This window comes from Oryza sativa, chromosome 4 (genome assembly GCF_034140825.1).
Source record: "Oryza sativa Japonica Group chromosome 4, ASM3414082v1".
Lineage (NCBI taxonomy): Eukaryota > Viridiplantae > Streptophyta > Magnoliopsida > Poales > Poaceae > Oryza > Oryza sativa.
In genome coordinates, this window is record NC_089038.1 from 18,171,433 (window position 1) to 18,179,693 (window position 8,261).

The window sequence follows — 8,261 nt, forward strand, 5'->3', positions numbered from 1 at the left end:
CAATAACAAAGCTATGTGCATTCATGAACACAATTTCGCAGAAGGTCATCGATCCGGATAGATTAGAAGCCCTTCAGAATGAAGTGGTGCAATGTCTCGTCAGTTTTGAGTTGATATTTCCACCTTCATTTTTCAATATAATGACGCATCTGCTTTGTCACCTTGTGAAAGAGATCCGTATTCTCGGGCCTATGTACCTACACAACATGTTTCCTTTCGAGAGGTACATGGGCGTTCTGAAGAAGTATGTTCGTAACCGTGCTCGTCCAGAGGCAAGCATCGCCAAGGGTTATGGAACAGAGGAGGTCATCGAATTTTGCGTAGAATTTATCGAAGACCTTCGCCCAATCGGGGTACCTGAATCACGCCATGAAGGGAGACTACGGGGAAAGGGAACTCTCGGAAGGAAAGCAATAAGGACGGTAGACAACAATTTATTCCGTAAAGCCCATTTCACTGTTCTGCAACACTCTTCATTGGTAGCTCCTTACATCGAGGAGCACTTGGCTCTAGTTCGCGCCAGGAACATCGGTAAGTCCGTTGCATGGATTACACGGCATCACATTGATACTTTCCCCGCGTGGCTACGACAACATCTCATGGGTAACGAGTCGATCAACCAACAACTTGCCTTCCTGGCGAGGGGACCGTCTGGGTCTATCGCGACATTCTAGGGATATGAGATCAATGGGTACACATTCTACACGAGAGCCCAGGACATGAAGAGCACGAACCAAAACAGCGCTGTTCGTGTCGATGCCATGGGACACGATGGAACAACTGCCACATATTACGGTGCCATCGAGGACATATGGGAACTTGACTATGGTCCTCTCAAGGTTCCTCTGTTCCGGTGCCAATGGGTTAGGTTGACTGGTGGAGGCGTAATGATTGATGACAGTGGGATGACAACTGTTGACCTTAACAAGGTTGGATACTCGGACGAACCTTTTGTCCTTGCCAATGATGTAACGCAAGTCTTTTTCGTGAAGGACATGTCTAGCAAAGGAAAGAAGGGCAGAGGGCCTGATGAGCCTAAGCGTCAAGTGGTTCTCCCAGGCAAAAGAAAAATCGTCGGAGTTGAGGACAAGACTGACGAGGATTACGATCAGTTGGATGGGCAACCCCCTTTCACGGTGACGATTGACCCTAGCATCCTCCTATCAAATGAAGACACCCCTTACTCACGCAGCGATCACAAGGAGGGAACAATAGTGAGGAGAAAGTACGTGCGGTCAACCGTCACCGCCGATGTAATGCCGTAATTATTGTGTACACGATGTAAACTATTTTGGATGTATTGATTATCCATATAAATCAATTGATGTATGGCATATGTTAATTACGCACGATTATTAGAGGTTTCAACAAGTTTAAATCATGTATATGTTAGTTATATGTGATACTTACAATTTTTAAAAGTTTTAAATCACACAGGTGGCAATTTCATATGTATGTTAATTAGAGTTTTTAACATTTAATTTACTAGCATTCATATGCTAATTATAATTGACTAGAGGATTTTTAAAAGTTTTAAATCACGCAAGTGGCAATTTCATATGTTAATTAGAGTTTTTAACATTTAATTTACTATCATTCATATGCTAATTATAATTGACTGGAGAATTTTTAAAAGTATTAAATTTAATATATTTTTAAAACTATCATTCATATATTAGAGTTTTTCACAATTTAATTTACTATCTTTCATATGCTACTTATATATGACTATTCGAATTTTTAAAAGGTTTAAATCATGCATGTGGCATTTACATATGTTAATTAGAGTTGTTAGCATTTAATTTAATATAATTCCAACGCTAAGTACATATGATGATTACAATTTTTATTAATTTTAAATCATGCAGTATGTACATTAATATCTTAATTAGAGTTTTTACCAATATAATAATATCATTCATATATATGCTAAGAATATATATATATATTGGAATTTTTATTAATTATAAGTCATATATTTGCTTATTACGATTTATCCACTTAATTTATTACAGACAAAAATAATTTTTCGAAGTAATTGTCATCAATCTTTGTACTTTAAATAATGTTAATGCATTAACTTCTATTTTATAAACACATATGTAAGCGAAAATCATATGCAGTGCTATAATCTTTAGTCCCGGTTCTTAACCCTAACCGGGTTTAAAAAGAATTTCGAAATAGCGGGAAAAGATATTTACTCCCGGTTGTTGAGAACAACCGGGACTAAAGATCTTTTCTTTACTCCCGGTTGTTCTCAACAACCGGGACTAAAGATATCAAGATATCTTTAGTCCCGGTTGTTCTCAACAACCGGGAGTAAAGATTTTTTCTTTACTCCCGGTTGTTCTCAACAACCGGGACTAAAGATATCTTTAGTCCCGGTTGTTGAGAACAACCGGGAGTAAAGATCCAGGGGTATATATATTCCCGGTGCGCCCTCGTCTTCTTCGCCAACACTTAAACGTTTTCGGCCGATCGATCTCTCTCGGCCTCTCTCCTTCGCCGCCACTGCCTAGGGCAAATCCCCGCGCCGACGCCGCCGTATCTCGCCGTCGTCTCGAGCTCGTCGTCCTCGCCGCCGCCTCCGCCTCCTCCGCTGCCGCCGCATCTCTGGGGTGAGAGCCGCCGCATCTCCCTTCATGCATCTCGATCTCTCCGATCTCGATCTCTCTCCGTCGCCTTCGACGCCGCCGCCTTCGACGCCGCGCAACGCCGCCGCCGCATGCCAACGCCACGCCGCCGCCGCCGTCGCCACGCCGCCGCCGCCTTCGCCGCCGCGCGCGCAATGCCGCCGCCGCCACGCCACGCCGCCGCCGCCACGCCACGCCACGCCACGCCACCGCCGCCACGCCACGCCGCCGCCGCCACGGCCCCACAACGCCACGCCGCCGCCGCCGTCGCCACGCCGCCGCGCCAACCGCCGCCCCGATGCCGCCACACCGCCGTTAACGAACGAGAACGAGAACGATCGAACGAACGAGAGCGAGAACGAACACGTCAACGTACGTTGCCGCGACAACGTGAACGAGAACGAGAACGATCGAACGAACGTGAACGAGCTAGGGAACGTGAACGAGCGAACGAACGAGGACGAACGTTAACGTGAAATGCAATATATATATATATATACATGTATATATATATACATGTAGATATATATATATATATACATGTATATATATATACATATATACATTTATATATATATATATATATACATGTATATATATATATATATACATGTATATATATGTTACTTCGCATTTATCCTAATACATTTTTTTTATCTTGCAGAAAAGACGTGTTGTCGGAGTCGTCCGTCAAGCCTGAGTGGAAGAGCTAGCCCTAGAAGGAATTGGAGCAGGCAAGTGACGTAATAATATAAATGATTGTTATATTTGTAATGCAATGTAATTAAGATTATTAGACCTGTAATTAGACTTATCATATAAGATTGTGTAGTGTTCTAATATTATTTGAGTTTTAATATAAGATTATTTTATTGCAAATTAGACTTAGTATGACATTATTGACTACGGAATTGGTGCGACTCCTAGGAATTGACTATTGTAGTCTTAATTAGACTTAGCATATACGCACGAAACACTTAGCATACATTACTATTTTAGTCTTAGCATGTAATATTATTTGAGTTTTAATATAATATTACTTTATTTGTAATTAGACTTGGTATGTAATTATTGACTACGGAATTGGTGCGACAAGTAGCAATTGACTATTGTAGTCTTAATTAGACTTAGCATATACGCACGAAACACTTAGCATATACATGACTATTTTAGTATTAGCATGTAATATTATTTGAGTTTTAATATAAGATTATTTTATTTGTAATTAGACTTAGTATATAATTATTTACTAGCTAGGGTTGTATAATATACGTCACCTAGACTTAGCTTATATCACGATTTGTAATTAGACTTAGCACGTAAGGTTGTGTAGGGTTCTAATGTACGACATTTACACTTAGCATACATGAATTAGATTGTTAAAACATAAATGTCTCGTGACTTAGCAGATGTTTCTTGTATCAACAGATGGCTGACCGCGATGAGGAACAGATATTGTACGATACAATCGCGGAGGGAAGCAGCCAGTACTGGAATGAAGAAGAGGGGAACGAGGATCCAAACCAGTACTTGAACGAGGAAGGGAACGTGGAGAGGGATGCGGAGGGGAACCAGCAGGGGCACGTGGAAAGGGATGTGGAGGGGAACCAGGAGGAGGAGGCTAGTGGTAGTCAACCCTCCGTTGGACAGAAGAGGGCACGCGGGCAACGAGGTGCAGCGAAGAAGCTTGAGGGTCGGCACATCATAACGGAAGTGGAAGAAGATGGACGTCCTAGTGCCCCGGCCGAAGCCGCCAAGAACTATGTACGTCACAGCGGTTGGGTTGTGCGGGATAACGTGCCTGTCAGTACGGTGTACTGGCGAAGAACAAGGGCACGCGGAGATCATGAGAGCTTTGTCCCAGATTCGGAGAAAGAGATGCTGTGGACCACAATGCTCGAGACATTCATCCTTCCTGCGGGTACAGAGGACAAAGTGAAAAGGTGGACTCTGAAGAAAATGGCAGAACAGTTTCAGAGCTTCAAGGGAGATCTGTACCAGAAGTATATACTGAAGGGGCAGACACCGAACTTCGACACATTCCCAAAGCTAAGGGATCACTGGGACGAGTTCGTTGCATATAAGACAGGTGAACAAGGGAAGGCGATGATGGAAAGAAACAAAGAAAATGCCGCCAAGAAGAAGTACCATCACCACTTGGGGTCAGGAGGCTATAGCGTCGCGATGCCGAAGTGGGAGCAGATGGAGGCTAGCTTGATTGAGAGGGGTATCGAACCGGCAACAGCCAATTGGCCGGAACGATCGAAGTTCTGGTACTATGCTCACGGTGGAACGCTCAACCCAGCTGATGGCTCACTGGTCTTCGGCTATCAGATACAAGAGGCTGCGCGACGACTAACAGATGCAGTGGAGGCCTCCTCTCAGGGCACGTTCCGACCAGACAGAGATAGGGACGAGCTGACACTCGCCCTGCAGACTCCAGAGCATCCAGGACGAACTCGAGGGAAAGGGGTGATTCCTTGGAAGATTGGTTTCAAGGAGGACATCCACACGTACAGGAGTCGGATGAGGAGCAAGAGAGATACCGAGGCGAAGATTGCAGACCTAGAGTTCCGGGTATCGAGCTACGAACTCAACATGAAGAGGAGGTTGCAAGGAAGGTTGATGAACGCATGGCCGCACATCGGTCCCATGATCCCCAGCCGACCATTCCTCCTGCAATGGTGAGCCCGTCAGGAAACCGTAGCAGCTGCGCCTCAACGGGGCAGGTAGGATCACAGAGCATGGACGCCATGCAAACACAGGACGAATCGACCTGTCCCGTTGATGACATCACTCAGCGGACACCATGTGAGCTGCATATTCCTTTCAAGAACTTATCAATAAAGGTAAGATTTAGCCATTCCGCTAGTTGCTGCTTATATATGTTGATTACTAATAAATAATCTCTCACAACATGAAGGTGGCGTCGGGCATGGCCATCCCAACGGACCCTTCAGGTACTTACCACTGCAGGCCGATTCCAGCAGGATACTCCAAGGTCGAAGTTGAGTTGGTCGAAGGCGCGTACGAGGACCTCGAGCTGGATTACCCTAGAGGAGACGGTGAGACGCATCTACGAGACACATGCCATGCCATTATTCTATGGCGCAGGCGGTACATCATCCTCCCTGGGCGACAAGTGGCGTCTCGTGCACCATCTCCTCCGGCTCCGCCATCTCCTCCTCAGGATCCTGCACCGTCTCCTCCTCATGCTCCGCCAGCACCGTCTCCACCTCAGGCTCCAGCATCGACTCCTCAGGATCCTGCACCGACTCCTCCTCGTGCTCCTACACCTACTCCCCCGCAAGCTCCTCTTCCGGCACCTTCAAAGTCAAGGGCCCCCCCAGCTCCACCGCTTGCCCACACAAGGGCAACAAAGAAGGCGAAAGTTGACGCCGCCAAGAACAAGGACCCGGGGTACGATTGCACGCAAGAGGAGCTTGACGCTTACGTTGCATCAGAAGTCAAGAGACAATTCAAGCCTCGAAGTCCAGAAAAGAAGATTCCTATAGACCCCAGTGTCAGGAACTTCTTCAGGGGTATGTCTGCATCTGTCAAGGAGGCCATCAAGCTATCGGACTATGAGCGAACGCTGAAGAAAGCATCTTCTGGAAAGTCCAAACCAGTCCCTCAGCTTGGAGAGCAACCAAACCAGGAGATCGAGCCGTTGGTGACCGGTAAAGAAATGACGATAGAACAATTTATTACTGACACCGGTCTAACTACGGATCAATTGCTAGGAGTCGCACCAATCGAAAAGGCGGAAGTGAAATACATGTACGAACTCGGTAAACCGCTTGTCAAGCCTGAGCTGCTGCAGTCCCTACCCACACAAATGTACAAGTTCCATCAGCTGTACATGGAGATGAGCGCCACCGGTAGAGAGATGATCGGAGCGAGGATCAGGGACACGGACTTCTTGCAAGGAGATGACATTCTCTGGATCAATTTCAGGGGAATCTACGAACTATACCAGCTGGACGCCCTCGACGTCTCTATTATGAGTTGCTGGATTTTGTAAGTATATCGTTCAGTTAGATTTCTTACTATACGTCTCCTTTAATTAATTAGGTCCTTGTATATAAGTAGACCATAGAAAATAATATACTCCCTTTTATCGTTGTAGAATGGAGATTCAAAGGGCCCGACGGCGGAGGGTTTTCGATACTGGATTCATCGACCCTCGGAAAGTAAACGTCGCAATGCTCGACCAATATCCACAAGAAACAGAGGACAATCTCGTCCATCTCCTGAAGGCGCAGCATTACAAGACGTTCATACTGTTGCCATACAACACAGAGTTAGTTTAATTTTACTGTCTTCCTACATACCAAATTTCATTCCCGTACGAACTTGCTAAGTGTTTCATATGTAATGCATCCCACGCACATTGCAGATTCCACTGGGTGCTTTTACTCATCGACCTGGAGGCCTGCACCGTCAACGTATATGACTCAATGGATAAAAAAGAGTCTACGTTTGACAAGGTTTTCGAACTTATAGACAGGTACCGTCATAAGTTCCTTTGTTAATTAAGAAAATCTTGTTATGTTAATTGCTACTACGAATCATAGCTTTAAACTCCATGTAGGGCTTGGTATCGGTTCCGTCATTTGGTCCGCGGCAAATGGAGAGAAAGACTTAGGCGGAAGTTCAAATTTCCTGTGAGTACACATGCTCTACATTTATATTTCTCCGATTCAAATACATACAAGTGTATATTAATTAGATCTCTCGTTGTTTGTCATTTATTTGTAGTGCGCAAAGCAAAAGCAGGGAACTAACTTGTGCGGCTATTACGTGTGCGAGTATTGCCACTGCCTTGCAGACCAAATCATCACCACAAGAGAGCTCGATGTACGTACAAATAAATTCAAAATTTCATTACGTAGCGATTTCTTGTTTAATTACTAATCAATTTCATACATTCATATAGTTTATTCGCATGAGGGATAACCTGACCACACACAAGGAATTTATCGCAGCGGTTCAAGAACAACTCATGGGATTCATCAACGAAGAAATCCTTGATCCCAAGGGTGAATTCTACTACGACGGAAACACAATTCACCGGTCCTTAGCTTCTGAGCTAACAGCGAGTACTACTACGTCGAAATCGTAGCTAGCTAGGACATATAATGGATTGTAATTAATACATGACTACATATGTTTCTATATGCATGTGTACACATTTTCTATAATGTAAATATATTTTGTTCATATATATATCTATATACATATGCATTTGCATAACATATATATGTATAAATACATATATATATATGTATGCATATATATGTATTGAAACATATATATGCATGGTTTATATATATATATATATATATATATATATATATATATATATATATATATATAAACCATGCAGCAACAGGGGCATGAAAAAAAAAAAGGTCAGCTCTATCTTTAGTCCCGGTTGGTAACACCAACCGGGACTAAAGATGGCTCAGCCGGCCACGTGGCTGAGCCATCTTTAGTCCCGGTTGGTAGATCGATCTTTACTCCCGGTTATTTCACCCGGGACTAAAGATAGCGATCTTTAGTCCCGGATTGGTACTCCCGGTTTGGAAACCGGGACTAAAGGGGGGTTACGAACCGGGACTACAA

The 8,261-nt window shown here is 44.2% G+C and overlaps 1 long non-coding RNA gene across 1 annotated transcript; it reads left to right on the plus strand.

Moving 5' to 3' along the window:
* The first annotated feature begins 7,200 nt into the window (after window positions 1-7,200).
* LOC136355997 (uncharacterized) lies at window positions 7,201-7,886 on the plus strand. The gene is made up of 3 exons (XR_010740629.1): window positions 7,201-7,300; window positions 7,395-7,493; window positions 7,573-7,886. It is a non-coding gene; the product is annotated as an uncharacterized lncRNA (long non-coding RNA).
* The last annotated feature ends 375 nt before the right edge of the window (window positions 7,887-8,261 follow it).